The 24,022-nt window shown below is 37.6% G+C and overlaps 1 long non-coding RNA gene across 1 annotated transcript; it reads left to right on the forward strand.

Annotated features, from left to right (window-relative positions):
- Positions 1–1,754: 1,754 nt before the first annotated feature.
- On the forward strand, positions 1,755–23,647 carry LOC131358377 (uncharacterized). Its single transcript, XR_009205383.1, has 4 exons — positions 1,755–2,787; positions 3,886–3,926; positions 7,521–7,596; positions 22,973–23,647. It is a non-coding gene; the product is annotated as an uncharacterized LOC131358377 (long non-coding RNA).
- Positions 23,648–24,022: the final 375 nt, after the last annotated feature.

Genomic DNA, 24,022 nt, shown 5'->3' on the forward strand with positions numbered 1-24,022 from the left:
AGACAGAGAAAGAGAGAGAGAGAGAGAGAGAGAGAGAGAGAGAGAGTGTGCAAGGTTTGATGCTTAGGTGCCCTTAAGAGACCAGATAGCCTGAGGCAAGAGCAAGATTGTCACGCGAGCTTGTGTGTGTGTGTGTGTGTGTGTGTGATTCTCTAGGCATGTCTAACCTGTACGCTTTGTATATATCGTGCAATACACACCAGTGATTATTTTCACGCTTCTGAAGGAGCATTTTTATTTCTCAGCAGAAACAGCAGTGTTTATGTATATCCAGGACGTGGGAGAATTGCTCCCTACACTCTGCACTTCTCCTCCTCTTCTTCACTCCTTTCAGCAGTGTCAGTAAGTCATCTACTCATCTCACTCGATCACATCACTTCCTGTTTGTTCCGGCCGGATTTGGGGTGATCTGGTTGGCCATTAGGTGTAATTACAGCGAGACAGTTTGATTGATTAACTGATATGGGAACGATTGCTTTGTTACTGTTCTCACATTCGCCTTGCTACATCGATTCTCTCTCTCTCTCTCTCTCTCTCTCTCTTTGTTTCACTTTGATAGAAGTGTAATTTCATTGCAGTCGTAGAATCCTGGTTTTAATATATTCAGGGCATCAGTTTTAAAATTGCAAAAGTTGGCAAGTATCGTGAGCATCATGAGTCTAATGACAAATGTGTTCTTTTGCACATTCATATTTGCGAGTGCTTGGGTTCCTAATAACTGTCGAGATGGGCGCATCACCGCCTGAGTAATGGACATCAGAGGTGGTGGAGAAAAACGATGTCGTCCGTAAAGCTCTGCACAAATAGGATTATTATCTACTGTTTATTACGGCTTATTAGAGCTAAGTAATAACTCATCGGATGCAGTTGCGTGCTTGGGATTAAACTCCAGGAATATCAGAGGACAGACTCAAGACCTTCATTTGCACAACCCCCCCCCAACAAAAAATAAAAAAAATAAATAAAATAAATTTTTAAAAAAATAAAGAAAGAAAAAATAGAAATAAATGAATGAATACATAAATAAATAAGACAAATAAAAAAAAGAAAGAAAAAATAGAAAGAAATAAATAAATAAATAAATAAATAAATAAATAAATAAATAAATAAATAGTGAGTGAGTGAGTGAGTGTGTGTGTGTGTATGTGTGTGTCTGCCTGTGTGTATATGTTCTCACCTGAGATCTCATTAAGAAACATTCTTTTCCCTTGACTTCACATGCTGGTTGTGACATTTGACACCCAAAACAGGAAGCAGCAGGCGAAGGGAGTGCCTCACTACAGGAGGTGTTAAATGTTGTACCCCATCCAATAAAGCCAAATTGTTAAAATTAGCTCTTACCACCCACAGAGCTCCAGCCTGACCTACAGTCCAATTCCAATTCCAACCTTTCCTGGCACAGCTATCAGCTAGAACAGTGCCAAAGCACAGAAAAGAAGGAAAGTAAAGCTCTTCATACTGTATATTAATATTTGTAATATTTCTGTGACCTCCTGTAGTCTGTCTGGAGCCTTTATTTAATGTTGCTATAAAATGTGTGAAACAAGGGCGCTGTAGATGTATAATAACACACTCTCCAAGCAAGTGCATCAAGCATCAAGGGCAAAAATGTAATAGTCAACGGCATTGAGGGAAGAAAAAAAAAGAAAAAGGAAGAACCAGGGTAGGGTTTAGCTCAGGAAGTGGCAATCTATCATTAATGAGTTGCTCTAGAAGAAGGAGTGTGATGGGTTTTTTTCTCTGCTTAGCAAATATTAATCCATGTTACTTCTCTTATTGCTTCTTTTCTATCTATCTATCTATCTATCTATCTATCTATCTATCTATCTATCTATCTATCTATCTATCTATCTATCTATCTATCTATCTATCTATCTATCTATCTATCTATCTATCTATTACATACACGCACATTTAATACCACCTGCTTAATACTGTGCAGGTCCTCCTTGTGCCATCAAAACAGCTCAGAGCCTCAACCCATGGACTCCACAAGACTTCTAAAGGTGTGCTGTGGACACCAAGATAATTAGCAGCAGATGCTTTAAATCATATAAAGTGCAAGATGGAGCTTCTATTTATCAGATGTTTTTGTCCAGCACATCCTACATCTGACGCTTAGTTGGATTATTTGCTGAATATTTGCGATTTTGCCATCATAATTTGGCTATTTGGCTTTTATCAGTCACTCAGATCCTTACGCTTGCCCATTTCTCCTGCTTCTGACACATCAATGTCAAGTTCACTTGTTCCCTAATATTATATAATATATATAATAATATATAATGTATAGATATGAGGTTTCTGCTGTTGACAGTCTCTCTCACTGATATTTCACACAGGTGAAAATGATCATCATTTCTGTGATTTCATTTAGATGATAAAAAATTCATGTTCATCATTAGTGAAATTAAGCCCAAATCATTTTTAATCCTGTGCCAGGCCCAGCGTGGAAGGGTTCAAGCTCGCGGCTGTAAAGCGTGGCACCTGTTTGAGAGCAAATGTTTCCTCTGTCAGATGGAGACTGATTGCTGATTGCTAATGCCTTCTGTGGGTGTTGAGTCTTCACGTAGGTGGCTGATTGTTGTTGCCTGGATGGAGGGTAAAGTGATGCGTCATCGCCAGAGACAACGCAGCACTTTGGCGCATAATGCGGACATCTTCTGGGAACGAAAGTGTCTGGAGGCAACGGACGAGAGGAAGAGTAGAACGAGAGATAGTCAGAGGCTGGTAGTAAAGCGCAATGTTGATTCCTTTCGAGTGGATGAGGAACACTGGTCACTAGAGGTGAGAGGTTTCTAAACATCCACTTGCCCTGATTTCAGTTCTCAACACCTATCTAATCCTCTATGTTCATAAATAACACAATAAAACGTCAATAAATTAAACAAAAACTTCTTCTAAAAACGCCTTCTTCTCGGTTTGAGCCAGTGCGGAATTTTCATCTACAGTATTCCCTTAAATATGGCCACAATATTAAAAAATGTTCCCCAGTTATTACAGTTATGTCCAGCATGTTTTTTAATCTTTCCTTCTTATCTAGTGAGTGCGTTTGTGCTGCCTGTGAGAAGAACCAACGCAACACTCGTTTATCTAACAGAAAAACAGAACACGGATAAATGAGATTGATTTTATACGAAGAATAGAAACACTGCAAAATTAGAAGCACAGCTAACTGGAAGACGGCTCATGCTATCATGTGTATGTTTTATTTTTATATTCTAGTATTTCTCTAGCCATTTTTCTATCTATCTATCTATCTATCTATCTATCTATCTATCTATCTATCTATCTATCTATCTATCTATCTATCTATCTATCTATCTATCTATGTTGCACTTTTTGAGGTTATTTGAACTGAAGGCTGCCAGCAATTCTGGATATTAGATGATAGATAGATAGATAGATAGATAGATAGATAGATAGATAGATAGATAGATAGATAGATAGATAGATAGATAGATAGATAGAGTAGATGATAGATAGGTATTTAAAAGTAGTTGCTGAACAACACTGACCCAGTGGCTTCACATAAAGCTAATTACTGCTTTAAAAATTCATCTTAACATATTAAAATGCATATGAACCTCCATCTCTCAAACACACACACACACACACACACTCGTTCATGCACACCTTGAGCTCATTAGGCTCTTTTGAATCAAAGAGGAGTTTTGGAGAGTTACACAGAGCAGCACTTAGTAAGTAAAAAGCTGTTCATCAAACTCTATTGTTCTAAAATACACGCTTGAGTGCTGTTCCTGTGCACATGTACATGTTTTTGTGCGTACGTGTGTGTGTGTGTGTGTGTGTGTGAGAGAGAGAGAATTATACAGCATATGAATAAGGTTTAGTCTAAACCCATACTGTATCTGTGTCTCCCAGAGATGAGCACGACAACACAGCCAATCTGAAAGCGGCATCAAGTAAGAACAAATAATTTCACTTATAATACAACATTTATAACAAATAATTACCCTTAGAATGCTGTTAAAAGCACCGAAGGCTAGAAATCAGAAACGTTTCAGAAAACCTGGCTCAAGCAATGGGCGTGCTGTTAAGAAAACAAGAAAAGAACATTTAAAATAAAAATCCATGCAATTAAAAATAATTTATTCTGGGATGAAATCCAGAAAAAAATTGATTTAGAATAAAATTAGCATCCAAGTGTGACCTTCCGTCCTGTATCGGATTTATAAAACGCTCCTCCATTTAAATCTGAACAAAAACATATGGTTTAATTTTGTTGTATTTGGTATGGTATATCTGAGGAACTAGTGCTGAATCATTTGGAAATATACAGTACTCTATTTTCTTGCTTTACTGAAGAAAAAAAATATATATTAAAAATACATATCTTTAAAAAAATATGTATGTTTTTTATAACATATTAATAATTTATTTTAGCAACAAATAATATTTGTGGAGTTCCATGTACATGGATTTATTTATTTATTTATTTATTGTAAGAATGAAAAATGAGTTTTTAATTTACACTATACTTTTATACTATATTTTTATATAACAATATTTAAGTGTTATTTTGGGAGATGCTTTAGATTTATTAGACACACCAGCAGCCTCAAATGACAAAAAAATAAATTAATTAATTTAAAAATTCTGACCTTTACTGCCACTGTTTAACTCTTATACTCCACTGATGTTTAATCACAGGTGTGGAGATGATAAATATCCAACAAACGGGAAGCTCAGATAAATGTTAACGATGTCATCAAATCTATAGTGAGATTCTAACAGAGAGAGAGAGAGAGAGAGAGAGAGAGAGCGAGAGAGAGAGAGAGAGAGAGAGAGAGAGAGCGAGAGAGAGAGACAGAGATATCATGGTTTGACTAATTCTCTACAACCTGAGGCATGTGTCGATGACTGATATCTTCACCATGGCCTTCAACTGATTGCTCTGATTTAAATTTTGAATGAGAGAGATGAGGAGAGAGGGATAGTGAGAGATGGGAGCATGAAAGAATCTAGGAAAAGGGAGAAAAAAAAAAAAACAGGTCTGCTCCAGGTGGGACAGAGTGACTGTTATTTTAAGCGAGCACAGAGAGCGAGAGAGAGAGAAAGAGAGAAAGAGAGAGAGAGAGAGAAAGAGAGAGAGGTGGGGTGAAAGGAGGGAATAAGGGGAGGAGAAGATGAATGTGGTTAATTAAGATGAGCAGGCAGCGAAGACAGTGCAGAATTACACAAACACTAATTAGAGTCTTCGTTAGGGGGCACGGAACGAGAGCAGTGCATCCATCATGTCTTTCTCTCTCTCTCTCTCTCTCTCTCTCTCTCTCTCTCTCTCGGCAACGGGATCTGTCTCTTTTAGCCTTTCTCTCACTCCCCTTCCATTTTCCCTCCTCTTCTCTTTCTAGCGTTTTCCTCCGCTTTTCCAGTTCCATCATTCTCTCAATTAGATATCTTAATCATTGTTTCCTGGTGATGACTTTAAATTGTCAGCAGGACAAAACACACACACACACACACAATTATTTAGTGCTCACCTCCATTCAACTTATTCGAGACTCCGGGGTCGAGGGCTGGAGTCTAGCGCAGTTTAGTCATTTCCCAGACTCCTGACTTAATTTACCAGGTAATCAGCATATATAGAGGATTTGTTCCAGAAGGAAAATCACTCACTGAAAGGCTGGACTGGATTTGGACCTCCCGTGATCTATTCTATATTTGATTCTTTTGTCCTTCAGCATAGCGCTCTCTTACTGAGACAGTAGCTCTGTCTGAAGTCACTCCATCACTCACTCATTCAATATTTACTACACGGACAGTTCTTTCTAAAGCACTGTATAGGACAGCTGTAATACTAACACCAGAATTCAGAGTCCATCCATCCGTCCATCTATCCATCCATCCATCCATCCATATTCTGAAGCGTTTATCTGACACAGGGTCAATGAGAACCTGGAGTCCATCCAAGTGGACTTGGGAGACAAGCTGGAGGACACCCTGGAAGAAGTCCTGATACATGTATTCACATAATTTAGATGCTAATCAGCTCACCATTCATGTCTTGGGACTAGAGGAGGAAACCAGAGTGCCTTGAGGAAACCCTGAAGCACAGGGAAATCATGCAAACTCCACACAAGCAGGATGTAGGAGGTGACTGATCCCCTAACCATTCACATATTATTTGAGATTTTTCTAAAAATGCCTGAAATCCTCCAGATCTGATCACACCCACGTTTCAAAATGTTAATGATATTAAGTACAATTGCAAGATATATTGAATTAATACAGTTTAGCAATGTTTAACAAATTTAGCTGTTAAACAAAAAACATTTTGAATCTTACATTCAAAAAATAATAACCTCTGTTGGATGACCGATGACTTTTATAAAAAATGTTGCAATTTGGCAGATAGAAGCCAGAAATCCTAGAGCATGGGGCAGCATGGTCACTGTCCCATTTAGCTAGTCATTATAGCACCTAGTGCTCAAAAATGGGAACCACAGCAAGAAACAGAGGTCCATATGGGCAGAAATCTTGTTACCCCATATTTAGGGAAAGAGCACCAGACAACATATTGGGTTGCCAGATTGAAAAGCTTAGAAGTGATCCATGGCTACCAAAATCTCCATTTATAGCAAATGGTCAGAATGGTCAAGCTAATGAAGTGAAGACTTGTCTTGTCTGTGACTTACAGAAGCAGGGACCATGTATAGACATAGAGTTTTATATCTGACCACTTGGTTTGAACATTTGGGGCAGGTTGAAGTATGAATAAGTAAGATTTATTCTATTTTAAAATTAAATCGAAATAGGTTTAAAAAAAATCAGCTTTGTTATATCAGCAGCATCATTACATGATTTTCCTGTATATCTACCCATCCAATCATCTATATATCTCATCTATCCATCTGTCCTTCATCCACAAACATTTATGATCAAATGATTGTTTCATTACTGCAAATTACACAGCGTAACTGATTAAAACTTTTACCGTCAACAGAAAATGATGCGACATGACGTCCGGTGTGTCCAACTAAGTCACTATCACCTCATTTTAATTGCGTTGTTGTAATGAACTGAGCCATGAAAATGCTGGAGTGTTACATGCAAGGCTGTGTATTAGATACCCAGCAAACAACATCTGGCCAGGTTTAGTTATTGTTCAACATCATCTTTTACTCCTATACGATGTTGCCAGTACCGGTGTCCAGCACTGAAGGTCATTGGGAGCTGAAAGAAGTTTCCCTGTTTCGCTGTGAAGTAGTGTGTATGTGTTATAGACACAAAATAGTGCACGAGTATAGATAGGGATAAATGTTTGTTCAGTGTCATCACTATTTTCAGTCAGTCATTGCTCTCTCTCTCTCTCTCTCTCTCTCTCTCTCTTTACAGTATTTGATTCAGTCTACCTTGTTTATTTTGCCTAAACCCTGCTTTGCCATGACTTTGCATCCACATTCCCTCACTTATCCCCCGGTTTTTATTTCTGCATAGTTGCATTCAGAAACAGATTTATGTTCATAAAACAACTTTATATTTTATTTATTTGGCAGATGCTTTCATCCGGAGAGACTTACTACTGAGGCAGTTCAATCCGAGAATAGAGCTGTTCGAAGAGCCGACAGTAATGTAAGCAATTTTATTCCTTGCAGATTTTGAAACCGCACAAGGGACTGATCGTGCCATTTCATTTGCAAAAAAAAATGTTTCAATCAGACAAATGGTGCGAATTAGGCCTGCTGTTACCATTTGCACCATTTTACACTGTTAAATACGTCGGAAGCATTAATATATTTCCAAGCCATCAGCTGCACTTCAGTTCCAAAATAAAGGCTTGATTTAGCTGGGACAAGCAGATGAGATATTAAGGCAAAGATGGCATAACCTACAGGACATCGAGTGCTTGCTAAAATGAAAAATAAATTATTGATCAAATTGGAGCCTCTTAACATGTACTTCAGGATGTGTCTTAAATTACACTCGCTGACACAAACACCTCTTGAGGACAACACGCTGTCTGATAAACTGAAGCACACACACACACACACACACACAGAGTAGAAAAAGACAGGCCATTGTTACCACAGCAGCTTTTCACTCTAGAATTTTTTTTGGGGTGTTTTTGAAAATATATATATATATATAAATGAATAATTATGATGTGGCAAAAAAAAGAAGAAGAAGGAAAAAAAACAACTGGATTCACCAATCAGCACACAAAACACATCTAATGTCATCAGCACATTTATCAATGTAGTTATGTCCAATTTCCATAGTTCATTCGCTCTAATTACGGATCCGATTCTTCTTTTCCTTTTTTTTTTTTTTTTCCCAATGTGTAATTAGAGACGTGGCCCGTTTTTGCTGTTGTTGCCATGGTTTTGAGTTTCTATTCTGATGGGTCATTAGCTGGTTTAATAGTGTTCCTCATGCTGGGGCTGAAGCTGTTCTCATCAGAACTGTTATGTCTACTGAGAACTGAACGTTAAATTCATTTGCCTTTCGCTGTGTAATGATCATATTTATTTTACTGAAATCTAAAGGCAAATGGGTTCTTGTGCTTGTGTTTCGTGCGTGTGTGTGTGTTGGGGGGGGGTGTTTTTAATATCGTGGTGGGGACAGGGATAGGGATATTTGCCAGGTTTGATGTTGTTGGTTAGAGAGGTTAATTTCAGCTTAGGTTTAGGTGTTTAGATGAAGGCATGGCATTAATTAGCTGCATTAATTATGATGTCAGTGAAAGATCCTTGTAAGGATAATGGGTTAAAGGATAGTAAGGATAATGTTTGTGCATATGTGTGTGTGTGTGTGTGATAGTCCTGATGGTGAAAATTAATGTATTATTATTATTACTATTATTATTAAGTTTTAAAGCTGAAATCGAAGAACAATGAAGACGAAGGTTGGGTATATATTAAATAAATATTATTATTATTATAAATATTTTATATATATATATATATATATATAATATATATATATATATATATATATATATATATATATATATATATATATATATATATAATATATATATATATATAATATATAATATATATAATATTATATATATATAATATTATATATATATATATATATATAAACAATCTCTTTGCAGTTATAAAGATGAATGTTAGGGTTAGATTTGGGATTGTAGAAAATTCTTATTGCATATATATGTGTGTGTGTGTGTGTGTGTGTGTGTTTGTTTGTGTGTGTCCCAGGAGGATGACAAAGGTCCAAGGTCAACATTGCTGATATTTCCAGATGGTTTGTAAGAAACGTGGTTAGGACAGTCAGGGTCAGGAAGCTAGTGAACCGTACAGCAAGTGAAGCATTTGTTCTAGCTCACACTGCATGATAATGTTCAGAAGAACTACGAGACTATTAGTGCTTGTGTTGTTTTTTTTAACAGGGCACTGGCCAAGTTGAAAAGTCTTTAAGGTGAGATTTTTTCCAGGATGAATGTCTATCAATAGCAAAGCTAGAAATATGGATATACACTACCTATAGAGATACAATGTCTGACTGAATTTCTAGCTTGTTACGTAGAGGAAGCATCAGCTCCCCCCTCACGTCTCCATTCTATTTCTGAGCTGATGTACTGTATATACAGTCCACTAAAACTTTTAAAGGACATCCTGATTGACAAAAAATAAATCTATTTAGAACATTTTTCAATAACAGTACACAAATAATCATGTACTAATACCCGAATTAATAATTACCTAACCCTTGTGTGGTGTTAAGGTCAAACTGACCCTGTGTTGTGTTTTTATTAAAAGTGTTTTGTCCTTGTGGAGACCTTTCTGAGAGCTGTATTTCATCAGCAGTGACTGTAATAATCTTTTGTTTCTCATGCTTCTGTTGTTGTTCATCATCTGTACTTGTTCAAAATAAATAAAAATTTTTTTTTATTGAAACATTTTTCCATTTCAATTCAATTTTTTCTATATATAAATATATATGCCTTATATTATATTATATTATATTATATTATATTATATTATATTATATTATATTATATTATATTATATTATATTAGTATAGTATATTTATTTTTAGTATATTTTCTTACAAATAATTCATCAAAAAAACAAATTACACTTTCACTGGTATATGTGATCTAGTAATCGCAAACATTAATCACAAATGTTATCTATATTGCTTGGTATATTGCGATATGTGTAAAGGAGTTTTATGTATTTTTTATATAACATCGAAACAATCCAAAGCGGTCCAAAGATTGAACATAACACAAGGGTATATGAACTAATGAAGAGAAACTAATACAGAGCTAACCTTAACTATAACGTGAGCCTAATGAATTCATCCAATTAGTCTGTAATTTACATAAATAAACAGATAAACTCAATCCAACATGCTCTATAAGAAAGAATATGAATTAAACAAGCATTATTTAAGCTTGTGTATATAATTGTGCCATACGCAGCTGCGTACACAAACATCACTGGATGGAGCTGGGTTATTCTTATCATTTACACTGACCCTCCTTATCAAATGTAAAAAGACGTACTAATGAACTAATAAACACCGATCATTTCATCTCAAACTGTTTGGCGTAATTCTTTGTTCATTTCTCTTAAAATCTCACTCTAGTACTTGTACCCGCTCTGCTCAGTACTGGCTCGGGTTCGGGGCTCGGCTCCTTTACCCACAAGGTTGGAATTTATACAGTAACAAATATTCATTTAGCGTCATTAATTATGTTTGTACTTTTAGGGTCACCGACAGATTCCTTGTTTTTGCAAAACATACTTGGCCAATAAACCTGATTCTGATTTATTAGATGCTTTAATCTATTAACATTTAAAACCGGCATGCTGTAAGAATGTTTTTTATTTCTCTCATGTATTCTTGCTCATGTTTTAGGCCACGGCCTCACAACATGTCTGTGCACATTTATATTCTGTCTTAAAGAACTGGTTTAGATTTTAGAGTTTATTTTAATTCATGCATGAACTAGTTAACGTTAGCTCTTCATGCCTCCAAGCATCATTAGTTCATATCTAAATAATCATGCATTCAGGTATTAGTTTATGACCATCCATGTACTCTTGAAGAAAAGTGTTACCGAAATATTCCACTTGTTTATTTGAGAAGGTATTTTAATAAATTGTAGAACCAGCCAGGCACAGCATGTACTCCTGCATTAAAATGAATGTGCCTGCTGTGACTGCGAGTAACTTTCATTAAAGTAGAATCCGAAGATGTTTCCAGATACAGTATATCCCACGTATTACCTCAGAGACGGCTCGTTTGGTGAAGGACCCGTAACTATGAAGCGTAAGAAACAAATGATGTTCATTAAATCCCGCTCCTAGTCCTAGAGCATTATTTACATGGGGAAACAAACATGAATGCAGAGTTCATTTTATCTACAGCAAGTGATACTAGAAAAAAAGTGTACACTACAACAACAAAAAAAAGAGCTATCATGAATATGTGTTCATTTCATTAATATTTATGATTAGATTATAATAAATTACATATATGTTTATTCCACCTGGATTTAGATTTATGTGTATTTCAAGTTATTTGTTATAGATCACTTCTTTCTTAAAGCTTGAAATGTCCTGAAACAAGGTTAATCTTCATATATTTAGTTCGTTCTAACTTTATAATAAGATATTGATTAGCTAAATCTTCCTGCATTAAGAGATTTTTACTGGATAAGAGGTTTTTTTTGTTCCTTTATTTGTTTTTTGTGGGGGTTTTTTTTTCCCCCATCAGTCGAACCTTTTTGCAGGACACAGTCCCATTCTCAGGAAGACAATACAGCCCTAATGGTTATGTTTAAAATGACTGCTACCACCAGGAAACACAAATTATGCACAAAGCAGCAGGGCACAGCAAAACCACCGGAGGGTTGCAACGAGGTCTAAATGGAAAACTCTCTAAATCAAATGAACTTAGAAATAGTTTAGGTGCCCAATGAGTATTGTCTATGTTGCTTGTTTAGAACAGGTATTGTTCCCTATTTGTGAGGCACATTTAGAAAGGAATTACACTTTTAACCCTCAATATTCTTGTAAACAGTTTGGAAGTAATGAGAATAATGGTCCAGAAATAGATTTATAAAAACAGCATAGCCTGCCACAACTGCAAGTAACAAGATCCAACCAGGAAAATATTCACAAATTAAAAACGTATCACTTAGTTTTATGAACAAATTAACAAATGTTCTGAAATCTTTTTAGATTAGTGGCACTTCTGCTAAGCCTGATATGCCAACAAGATCACCCATAAATAGAATAATGTTTTTTTATGTATGTATTTTTATTTATTTATTTATTTATTTTATTTATTTATTTAAACCTAATCATTTTATTTTATTTTATTTATTTTGGGTCAGGCAAACATTTTAGCCCCATTCTTGTGGTTACAACATATAGAAGGTGGTAATATATTTTGAAGGAGTCCTACCCCTTTACAGCACATACCTGGGGAGGGAGTGTTGCCAAGTCTGCATTTTTACCTCTGCAATTAATCTACTTTTGACATGCTGCTGTAAGTTGATTTTTTTTTTTTTTTAAATCCATGGTCCTTAGGTTGGAGGTTTTACATATATTAGACTAATTATATAAATGTTTGCAAGTTAAATAGTCAGACTGGGTTTTTAATTCAAACAACTGGCAGATTGTTATCCAGATGCAGACCCAGGATCAGGATTTCACGTGATCGATGAACCAAGCACTCGAAAAATACTCAAATCAAGTCAAAGCTAATCCTTTGTTGCAATTCAACCAATCACATGCACAATATATTTAAGATATTTAGCTGAAGGCAGTTCAGCAGACCAGACCCTAGCTACAGAAAGATCCAGAGTGGTTAGAAAAGCAACAACATGATTCGCTCAGCAAGTAATGTGATGCATTTACCATTTATTCAATTTCTGTAAATGCTTTATCCCGGTCATGTTGATTTAAATGACTCATTTATTTCTATTCTCCCCCAAAAAAACACCTTATTATAACATTGTTAGGAAATAATGCAAGGTACAATTAAAAATAATAACTCCAGGAACAGTATGAGATTAGCCAAACCTTCTGTGGGAGTGGGTTTGAGTGGGATTTTAAAAAGAAGGAAAGAAAAAGAAAAACATCTGTATTTTTTTTGGTGCTAATCAAACGTGTTCAAGTGCAACAGTACTGCAAAACAAAACAAAACCATGTACATACTTATTTATAATTATAAACTAACCAAAAGTGATTCAGCATGAACTCTTTCATGCAGACCTTTTAGACCTCGTTGCGACCCTACACTGGTAGACAGTTCATTTAATTCACTTCAATTCAGTTCAATTTATTTGTATAGCGCCTTTTACAATGGACATTGTCTCAAAGCAGCTTTACAGAAGTAGAGAAACAGAGTAATGAGCAAGCCTGCGGCGACGGGGGCAAGGAAAAACTCCCTGTGATGATATGAGGAAGAAACCTTGAGAGGAACCAGGCTCTGAAGGGAACCTATCCTCATTTGGGTGACACTGGACAGTTAATAATGTAACTGTAATGCCCTTTCTTCAACAGCAACCAAGGGCTTATGGGGAACTATTAGGTCAGTGTAGTTTCTGAGTTCATTATAGACACTGATTCCTTACTGTCTCAAGCTGACAGATGTAACGGCAGATCTGTGACGCTGTGAAAGTCCCCAAGTGGCTCTGTCCACGGATGTCTCCTGGTCACAGGCTGTCCACACAGATCCATCCACAGCATCGGTGAGCATCAAGTGACAAGACTCCGATCGGGGGTATAGAGCCAGTGGTCACACTGGAAACTCAGAACCCTAGGAGAATGGGAGTGGTATATATAGCTCGAAAGAAAAAGACAAAGAGAGAGAGAGAAAGATATAAGGTATGCTTGTGAAGGCTGTACTCCCAAACCACTCCAATGTTAAACCTATTCTGATCAGCCATAACATTAAAACCACTGACAGGTGAAGAGAGTAATATTGAGGATCTCGTTAATGGTGGGATATATTATGCAGCAAGTGAACAATCGGTTCTCGAAGCTGATGGACTTTGAGAAAGGCCAGAATATTGTTCAGGAATGGTGTGAGGAAGATGACAAAGAGTTCAAGGTGTTGACTTCACCTCCAAATTCTGCAGCTGTGGGATGTGCTGGACAAACGAGTTCAATCCATGGAGGCCTCACCTCACAACTTACAGGACTTAAAGGATCTGTTACTAATGTCTTGGTGCCAGATACCACAGCACACTTTTAGAGGTCTTGTGAAGTCCGTGCCACAGCTGTTTTGAGAACACAGAGAGGACCTACACAATATTAGACAGGTGGTTTTATTGTTATGGCTGAATCGAATATGTTGGTGCCGTGGTATGTGCAGCAAGTCACAGGAATTTCTGTGTCAAATTTCTTTCGAGAATTGAGTAAAAATAAAGATAAAGCATATCTACACATTAGCGTCACCATACATATGCTGCATTTGTATAAAAATGATTAGCTGTATCCCGTGCAGAAAAATAACCAATATGTTTGACATGACTTTCCCAGAAATAGAGAATAAAAATAAAAACAAACACAGCTTTAGCTGTTCCTATTTGTCTCAAATGAAATGTTTTTTTTTCCTCAAGACTCCTGTTCTACACCTAGCTCTCCATCACTACCGCTAGAGTAGCAAGCGGATATACATTAGCGGCTAGCTGTCAGGATTGAGGTAGGAATTCCCAGTGCTTGTACAATGTGCTTGTGTAATGCGTGTTGTGTATTGTAGTGCCAGACATTGATGGGCAAAAAAACCCCGTTGCTGTTCTACACAATACTACATAACATGACAAATAACATATTAAAAAGCAGATTTTATGCCAGAACGCTCTTTTAACAGCTGGCAGCTCATTTTCGCTCTCTGCTGTGAGGCTCGAAACAGCATTACAACTCGCTTTAGTGATCTGATTCAAAAAAAAAGAAGAAAATTATTGAATAACACAGCGCAGGGTGGAAAATTAGCTTATCGATATGGTGCCTCTTCTGTTGTAAGAGTGTGTAGATTATTTAAAAAAAATAAAATAAAATAAATAAAGGTTTGGATTCATTCATGCTTGTGAATTGATTGACGCGATTCATCCAAATGAGTTGTTTATGAATCGCCCACCGCTATTTCTGAAACATGCTGAGTAATATAAACAATACAATGAATTCTGACTGACATTAATAGCTACTCGGTGTGGAAATAAGAAATAAAGCAGCAGGAAATATATACCGTGGCATGTATACATCTTTTGTAGGAAGTTAATTAGAGTGGCGTTACAAAAATGCAATAGGGGGGGTGGGGGGTGGGGGTTGTGCATGAACGGCTAATTATTTTGTGGTACAGGGGGAGAGAGAGAGAGAGAGAGAGACAGAGAGATAGAGTGGGGGGGGGGCAGAGAGAGAGAGAGAGAGAGAGAAGAAAAGAATGTGAGAGAAGGAGTTGAAGAAGTGAATAATTAAGCACTAGTCTTTAGCACTCAGCTTCTCTTTCATGCTCATTGGGTCTCTCCAATTAGCTAAACACCTGTCAGGGTGTGCGTGGATAAAAGCACACACACATATGAGCGCACACACACACACACACACACACACATACACACACACACACACACACACATACACACACATACACACACACACACACAAGACATAGAGAGCGAGCCATCATCAGAGACAGCCACTTATGCAGGAACGAAACCGTTTAACTATTTCACCTGAGATATTTCAGATTGTGTGTGTGTGTGTGTGCTTTGATTATTCATCACAATCAACTGAGTTTAATGTCCATGCCCTCTTTTCCATTTATATATATAATGATTGATCACAAATACAGATTTTTCTTCTCCTCATAATATGCAGCAGTGAATAATTTCCTTGAGTTGAGAGATGCACTTTGCTCCTTCGCTGTGTGATTTCCTTTCAATCACCACTTTTCTAATGCTGCTTTTCATCTTTGTCTTCCCTTTTCCATCCTTGCATCTGCTCCCAAACCTTCTGTTTCCTCCAACTCATTCTCTCTCTCTCTCTCTCTCTCTCTCTCTCTCTCGATATTTAGGTTGATTTATTGCTTCTTGTTGGAAAGGCTGGCATTTTAATAACTCAAGTTCTCCTCACTAGAACATGGGGGCAGTGGTTTCCAAAAGGGGGGGGGGGGGAGAAGAAAAAAAAGCACCAAACATAAAATATCAGTATTTCATTACATTACTTTCTCTCATCTCATCGCCTGTCCTCATTCAGGTCACTATTAACTTCGGAAAGCAGGATTTATATGTGTTTCATATGAGTGTGACATCATTTATGCATCTGTATTGTTTCATACACAGAGTTGTTGTTATGTCGACATAAAAACACACACGTTCCCCAAAGGGAAAAAAAACAAACCCAAGGAACTATATAAGGGATGGGTAATGAATGAGACGATAGAATGATTAGAGGACAGAAGACGGGAGAAGTGGGAGAGATTTCCAACGCTAAAGCGAGACTTTATATAGAGACCAATTATTCACAACGGTCATTAGAGAGAGGTATCACTTTCCCTCATTTACTGAAAGGAGCAAACGAGTGCGAGCGAGGGAGTGGGGAGTGTGGGGTGGTGGTGGTGGTGGTGGTGGTGGGGGGGGTGAGCAGGGTAATCATTAGAAAGAGATCATTTTCCTCCTGTCTGTAATGAGCGACGGAGAGAGACAGAAAGCATGCAGAGACAATAATAGACAGAATATACAGGAAGGATAGGCGTATAGATGGACAAATGGATGGATGTATGGATAGGTAGAAGAAATGATGGATAGATGCTTGAAAGATAGACTGATAGATGATGGATTTGATGGACAGTGGAAAGATTGAATGGACTGCTGAAAGAAAGAAGAACTGCATGCACTGGCAATAAAACTTATTCGAAATTAAACAAAACTAAAGTCAGGTTGCTATGAGAGACGAGCGGAGCATTGGTGCAAAAGGGAGGTACGCCTCCCCGAGCCTGGGTTCTACATACCATCCTGACCTTGGGATACAATGATATTTCTGTGCATGTTATTCCCTGGTCTATTCTTATGGGTTCTTTGGTTTCCCATCAAAAACATACTAGCAAGTGGAATATCTATGTGTGTGTGTGTTTGTGTGTGTGTGTGTGTGTGTGTGTGTGGTGGCTTGTGAAGGACCTGCATACCATCCAGGATGTATTCTTGCCACACGCCATGGATTCCCAGTATAGGCTACAGCTCCGTGATCGACCCGGCCCAGAGTAAAGCAGTTACTAAAAGCGGTTGTTACATGAGAGTCTGTCACAAGTACCAAAAAAAGATGCTGCTTTGCCACGCAATCAAACAGCATGATTATGTATATCTAAATCAATTCTATGGGCTTCTATGGCTGTGTATTTACATCCACACGAGCAATTAACGAACCGCAAGGAGACAGACTTAATTATGAAACATAGAGTGGGATTAACAGTAACACAGTGCATTAAAGTTTTTAATTAAAACTTATTTATTATTTATTTCAGAAACGCCGATGACGGGGCATGCTGGGAATATGAGAGAGAGAGAGAGAGATAAGAAAAAAAAAATAAAGACATAAAACGTGTAGTTTTGGCCCATCTTCTACTCTGCTGGTTCATCTCTACAGCATGTCGCCTGAGGGAACAATTAACTCACTTTTAAAGCCCATCAACAGAAGCCTGGCCTCCTCATTCTCACTTTCTTTCTTTTTAACTTGGCCCACATCCATCCCACCTGAAATCATTCTCTCTCTCTCTCTCTCTCTCTCTCTCTCTCTGTCTCTCTCTCTCCATCTCTCTCTCTTTTTTTCCTTTAATTCATTAGCGTGAGCCTAAATCACTACATGTTCACATCGCTTTCTGGCTTCAGTGTGCATTTTTTAATCGTAACAGACCCTACTGTTCTGGAGATCCGGTTCATTCTCTCGAACAACGTGAACGGCCTCTCGCTTTTCGAAAGCGAACAATAGGCAGGCGAGAGGAGGATGTCTAATTGATGGCCAGATTTCATGGCTGGACTGTGTGCTGACAGCGCTTCCCAGCATATTGTACACTAGAGAGGACAAAGGAGACAATGAGAAGTCGTTGTGATGGAATCACTGGCTCATGGGTAATGGACGCTACACCGTGCTCTGTCTCAGATAAATACACAATACTGTAGGGCTGGATAAAGACAATTTCAATGGCATGACTCTGCAAAAACATATTTGAAGAGCAGCACACACACACACACAAATATTATGGGAATGCTGAGGGACAGTGAGGGAAAAGGGGTGACAGAAGGATAGAAGAAGTTTGAGAAAGAAAAGCAAAAAATATGAATAAATTATTTGACCCCACATTATTTTTCAAATATATTACACATCATGGAACATAAAACATTATGTAGATATCTTTATAAATAGATAAAAAATAATGTGTTATCTGTAGTGAAAAAGTTTTTTTTTTTTTAATCTATCTATCTATCTATCTATCTATCTATCTATCTATCTATCTATCTATCTATCTATCTATCTATCTATCTATCTATCTATCTACACTGCTTTGTGACATTGTCACAAAGCAGCTTTACAGGAATAATAAATATGAATAAAAATTGGAATTTATATCTATTTCTAATAAGCAAGCCAGAGGCAATGGTGGCAAAAACAACCCCCTGAGACAATATAAGGAAGAAATCCTGAGAGGAACCAGACCACACAAAGAATAACACACTACAAATGTGGGCTTTTTTTTAAACATTGGTAAAACTGCTCTTTTTTGCCCACTGACGTATTTTCACTCTGACCGTAAATGTATCTGTGTCTGGAGTGTTGGAAAAGTGCACTACAAGCTGCTGAGGTTCAGGATCATGAAGCCACCTGATATGTGCAAAGACCCATAAATATTCAAGTCAGCAATTAGCAAATGAGCCTTGAAATGCTTTGTTTTGAACTCCAAACCAGAACCAGAACGCAAAAAAAAAGAGAAAAAACAGCAGTGAACCCAGCCCTCAAAGTCTGTAGAGCACTAGTCAGAGGAAATTTGGGGCTTTTTGGAAGGTGATGGACAGAAGTACACTCTTTTCACTGCCAAATGTACCCTGCTGATTTGACATTTATTCATTCTTCTGATAGCAGGGTGATTGCATGATTGGCCATTGGTTGCCATTTAGCCCTTGTAATGCTTAAAAATCAAATTCTCAGGGCAACAATCTCATTTTTTAGGAATGTTTCTTTGGGACACTACCTGCATTTTGCACTTAAATGAGTAAAATGCTGAGGATGTTGAGCATACGTTGTAACGTATGTTGAGCATAGAATCACCAAAAAACACTGATTCCCAAAGTTTAAAATGTGTTGTTGATCACGTTTTGTTGAACATGATCCATTTCAGAGGAAGAGTTTCAAAGTAACTAATATTAAAATGTACTTATTTTTCTACCTATAATGGAAGAGCCATGTAAATGTGTTCTATGTTACATGAATAAGTACTGAACAAAAACAAGTATTTTAATGTAAGTGATTATTTTTCGAGGTAAAGTGTAACTCGAGACGGACAGCAATACTCTTCTGTAAAAGCTTCGAATTGATTTTTATTTTATTTTAAATGTCTCAAGTGATTGATCTGAAATATACACAGTGGTTGTTGGGAAGGTTTATATTTTTTATCAGCATATATATATATTTTTTTACCTTTACTTTCAAATCATATTTTGAAATGTAATCTCTGTAGCCATATGCCTCTCGATTTTTTATTTGTTTGTTTTGTTTCTTTGTATATTTGCTGATCAGGAGGGGTCGTGTGGAAATAAGGTTCTATATGCAAATGAGCCTACTTCTGTGACATCGTAAACATAGTCATATGGACTGTACAGATTCAGGTGAGAGTTGTAGGCTGAACAAAATGGCTGAACAATTCAGGTTTTTGTTTTAGTTTTTTATTTATTTATTTATTTATTTTACATAATATGCAACCTTTAACTTTCATGTTCAAATCATAGAAATTGAATCGGGGAAGTTTTGTCATCTTGCCATATTAATGCTATAAACTCCTAGCTTATTATTCAGTTATTCATCTTAAAGTAGATTACTCGATAACTATGAATTATTCATTAAGTACAGTGGAACTAATTGATGCATGAAGGGATGAGTTTGGTTTATACCTTGTTTACTATTGTCGTGAAAAGCTCTTCTGACACTCTGATGGCTTCGAAAAACTCGACTGGAAGTAGAAATAAATCAAAGCTCAAGTCTGGACCCTCTGAAAGATTCTGGAAATTTAAGGATTTAAAAATCCTTAATGTAAAATACTGTATAGTAGATAAGATCCGTGTTTATATTATATACACAAGCATTAAGGATACAGCTGTGAAGGACCTGCACCTAATTTGGATGTTGTATACCAAGGTTTTTTAAAAGATAACGGAGGAAAACAAGCTTACAGAACCAAAGAAAGCGAGCAGGCAAAGAAAGAGAAAAACAGGAGTGAGCGAACATGCAAAGGTACATATTGAGTGTCAAATGGGACGGAGCGAGAGGCATAAAATTGAGGAGGAATAAAAGAGGGAAAGAGGTGGGTCAGATTGGGAGGGAGGAAAGCGGCTTTTTATAAATAGGTCTCTATAGTAACGGAGGCATAATTTGCTTGGTGGAAGCGTAAGAGTAAAAGAGAAGCATTTACTGACTCTGCTTGAGCCCACCACTGTAATTACTACACATAGAGAAAGAGAGAGAGAGAGAGAGAGAGAGAGAGAGAGAGAGAGAGAAAGAGCGAGACAGGGAAAGCATTAAGATGTAGGCTAAACCAAAGACAGCTATGGATTAGCCCTTCTTATTTTTCTGAGGTGTAGGGTGTATTTGTGCTGCTCGGAATATGTCAGAGGAAGCTAGAACCAGTGGCACTGTTAAGATGATCATTTAAAACTCGCAGGTTTCTTAGCTATAAGTCATACACGCCTGAATTCAGCTAGACCGCATGAATGATAGCGCCCAGCATCTGAAAGTCAAAATGCAAAAGCTTATTTTTCTGTATCCTCAAATGACAGAACGTGTCTAATAGCATACGTAGTGTGTAAATAATTAGAAGCATTTCTATGCACAGTGAAATCCAATTTCCTTTTTATTTGCATACTGTATGTGAAGAGAGTGTGCATGTGCATGTAAGGAAAGGATGACTGACATGTAGGTCAGTTTCAATACCCAATGTACTACTGGATTAGGTTTACTGTCTATGTGTGTGTGTGTGTTTCTGTTGTATACAATCAAATCAACACTTTTTTTTAGTTTTGATTGTCTCATCTCTCCATTCCCACATGTCCATTTGTCCTGTCCATCTTTCAATTTGCATATTAAGAGCCAAAACCTGTCAAGCAGGGGGCATTTTCCTCTGCGCATCACACATTCACACGTACACAATAGCACTCCACTGCTTGACATTTCGATATTCACACACTCTTGATACACTCTCGCTGTCATTCTTGTATCTGCACTGGCAAATTGATTAAACTGAAAGTGCATAGTGTGTGTGTGTGTGTGTGTGTGTGTGTTAAGGCCAGTCAAGAGGCAAGTTAATTGCAGTGCAGGGGCTGGTGTGTACAAGCTAGTTGATTACAGTATTAAGGCTTTAGAGATAGTGTGTACAGCGTGTTTGTGTGTGTTTGTTGCTGCCAGTCTGCGCATGTAGAGATAACAGGATTAACTGCGCCCCAGCTTCCACCATATAACAGGGATGGAGAGAGAGGAACGAAGGAGAAATGAGGGAGGAAAGAGGGACATAAGTGACACTGATAGGGCTGAAGAATTTATGGAGAGAAAAAGGGAGCGAGAGAGAAAGAGAGAGAAAGAGAGAGAGAGAGAGCAGAGGAGATGGCAAATGGAGTGGCAGCAGTAAGTCACAGTTTGTCATTTATGGGAGCACCTAGCCAGGCTGCTGCATCACTCACTCCGGCTGTCTGTCAGTTCCTTCTCTAAGAGATCAATAAAACTTTATTGAAAAAAGAGCAAAGTTTAACGGGTGGTGGTGGTGGAGGGGGGTGGGGATCCAGTTTTGGAGCTGCACCTGAGTACTGAGTCTACTCAAGAGTGAATCCTGAAGGAGCACAAGGTGACTGTTCCCCGTTTAGCCCCGATTCTTAATTAGCCCGGCACCGCTGAGACCGCCTGCACCCAGCTCTTCATTTATATAAATCAGAACTCCCCTATGCTTGCAGATATGACCTCTACACAAGCACCCAGCTGCACAAACTACTACCTAGCCCAATAAAAAAAACACAGAAGCTGCAGATATGCCATCGACCGCTACACTCTGAAGAGCACCGGAGTGTAACAGTGGTAAACAAGCTGACATGAATGAAAAGGTTTAGCCACAAGTGTCTCTCAGGTAGGACTATAGTGAACCACTGCTATGTTCCATTATTAACCTGTATGAGCTATTAATATATTAAAAATATTAAAAATACACACACACAGTTAGAAGTGCACTGTCAGAATGGAAATTATTATTATTAACATTATTATTATTATTATTATTATTATTATTATTATTATTATTATTATACAGAGATAGCAATCAAAGTGCTTTAAAACCCACATTGTTGTAAACATGAAACAAATAGTAAAGTAATTGTCACTGACACATTCGCTGTCCCATTCCTTCTCTCTCTTATACACACTCTCACCTGCGATACACAGCTGCTATCAGAAACATTTCCAGGATCTAACCTACATTTTATTTCTAAACAGATGTCCTAGAGAAATGATGCAGCCATGGCTCGGTACTGAACAGAACCTGAGGGTTAATTAAACAAAAACGTGGGTGGCCTATTTAAACCCCGGCGGATAAAACCTTTAGGATAATTATGCCTTGTGTTCCAAGGGAACATGTGGCTGCTCTAAGGTACTAGCAGAGCAAAAATTCTCCAGAGGGACAAATCTGTAGGGACAAACTCTCCAGATAGTATTCATGTCATATTAATGATCTATAAGGTGGAATTTTTGCTGTGTTTCTTTTTTTGTGTGTGTAGGAAGATGACGTGGAGGAACTGCAGGATTTATCAAGGCTACTCCTGACCTGCTGGAGAGAGCGATGGCCTCGCCGCGATCGGCAAAACATTATTTATGGCTGGCAATTTAGCATACAGATGAAAACGAGGGACCACCAGCTGCTGTCGCACACGGTGGTCACGGTGATTACCGTCTGAACACGTGCTCTCATGGGAACTCCGCGATGACAACAAGGCAAATTAATTCTGTCTTTCGCTCACCTGTTTGTTCGTTCATGCTCTTTCCCTCGCACACTAGCACTCAGTTAGTATTTCACTTCCTCTCATAATAAGCCTTATTCAGACATTAGAGATATTATGCACATGATTTATAGCTATACACTCCCATAGATCTTTCATGCACCGAGTTCACTCATGCATTTGTCTTCTTTGAGGACTCATACACGCGCATGCTGAGAGGCCTATTCAAAATGCGAGTTGGATTCCTGCCGTCAGCCACTGAAGAAATACTCCAAACGAGGGAAGAAAGAAAAGATATATGAAATAAAGAAAATCACAGACCATTATGTAATACAATAGACTGCCTAGAGTCTAAATAAAAAAGCACATCTCTTCATAAAGAACATCACATCTACAGCATAATAACTTTCCATGACATGATAAAAAAAATACCGTAGGAATAAAGAATATTTCTAAACAAAATCATTAGGCATCATAATAAACCCATTTCTTGCATCATATCAGTCCGAAAGTCATACCTACAGTCCATTTAAAATCAGCTTTACCACAGACAGCTGTTTCTTGTTTCAGGAAGATTTTGGTCATAGTTCATTTAGGAGGTTATATGCCTCCTCAATGTGGGTTTAACTAATGACCACTTAGGAATGAGCAAGGATGAAATATTACTTCATCTGTAACCGCTTGCTGTTTTTGGACTGCCCCATCATCCTTGTGTGTGTGATCCAGTTACTAAACATGTATTCCAACCGCAATCTGCCAAAACAGCTAGAACGCATTCTGAGAGCATTTTAGTGGATGAGCCATTTATACTGAGTCGCATTCTGAAATGTT

Source organism: Hemibagrus wyckioides, linkage group LG01, assembly GCF_019097595.1.
Source record: "Hemibagrus wyckioides isolate EC202008001 linkage group LG01, SWU_Hwy_1.0, whole genome shotgun sequence".
Classification (NCBI taxonomy): domain Eukaryota; kingdom Metazoa; phylum Chordata; class Actinopteri; order Siluriformes; family Bagridae; genus Hemibagrus; species Hemibagrus wyckioides.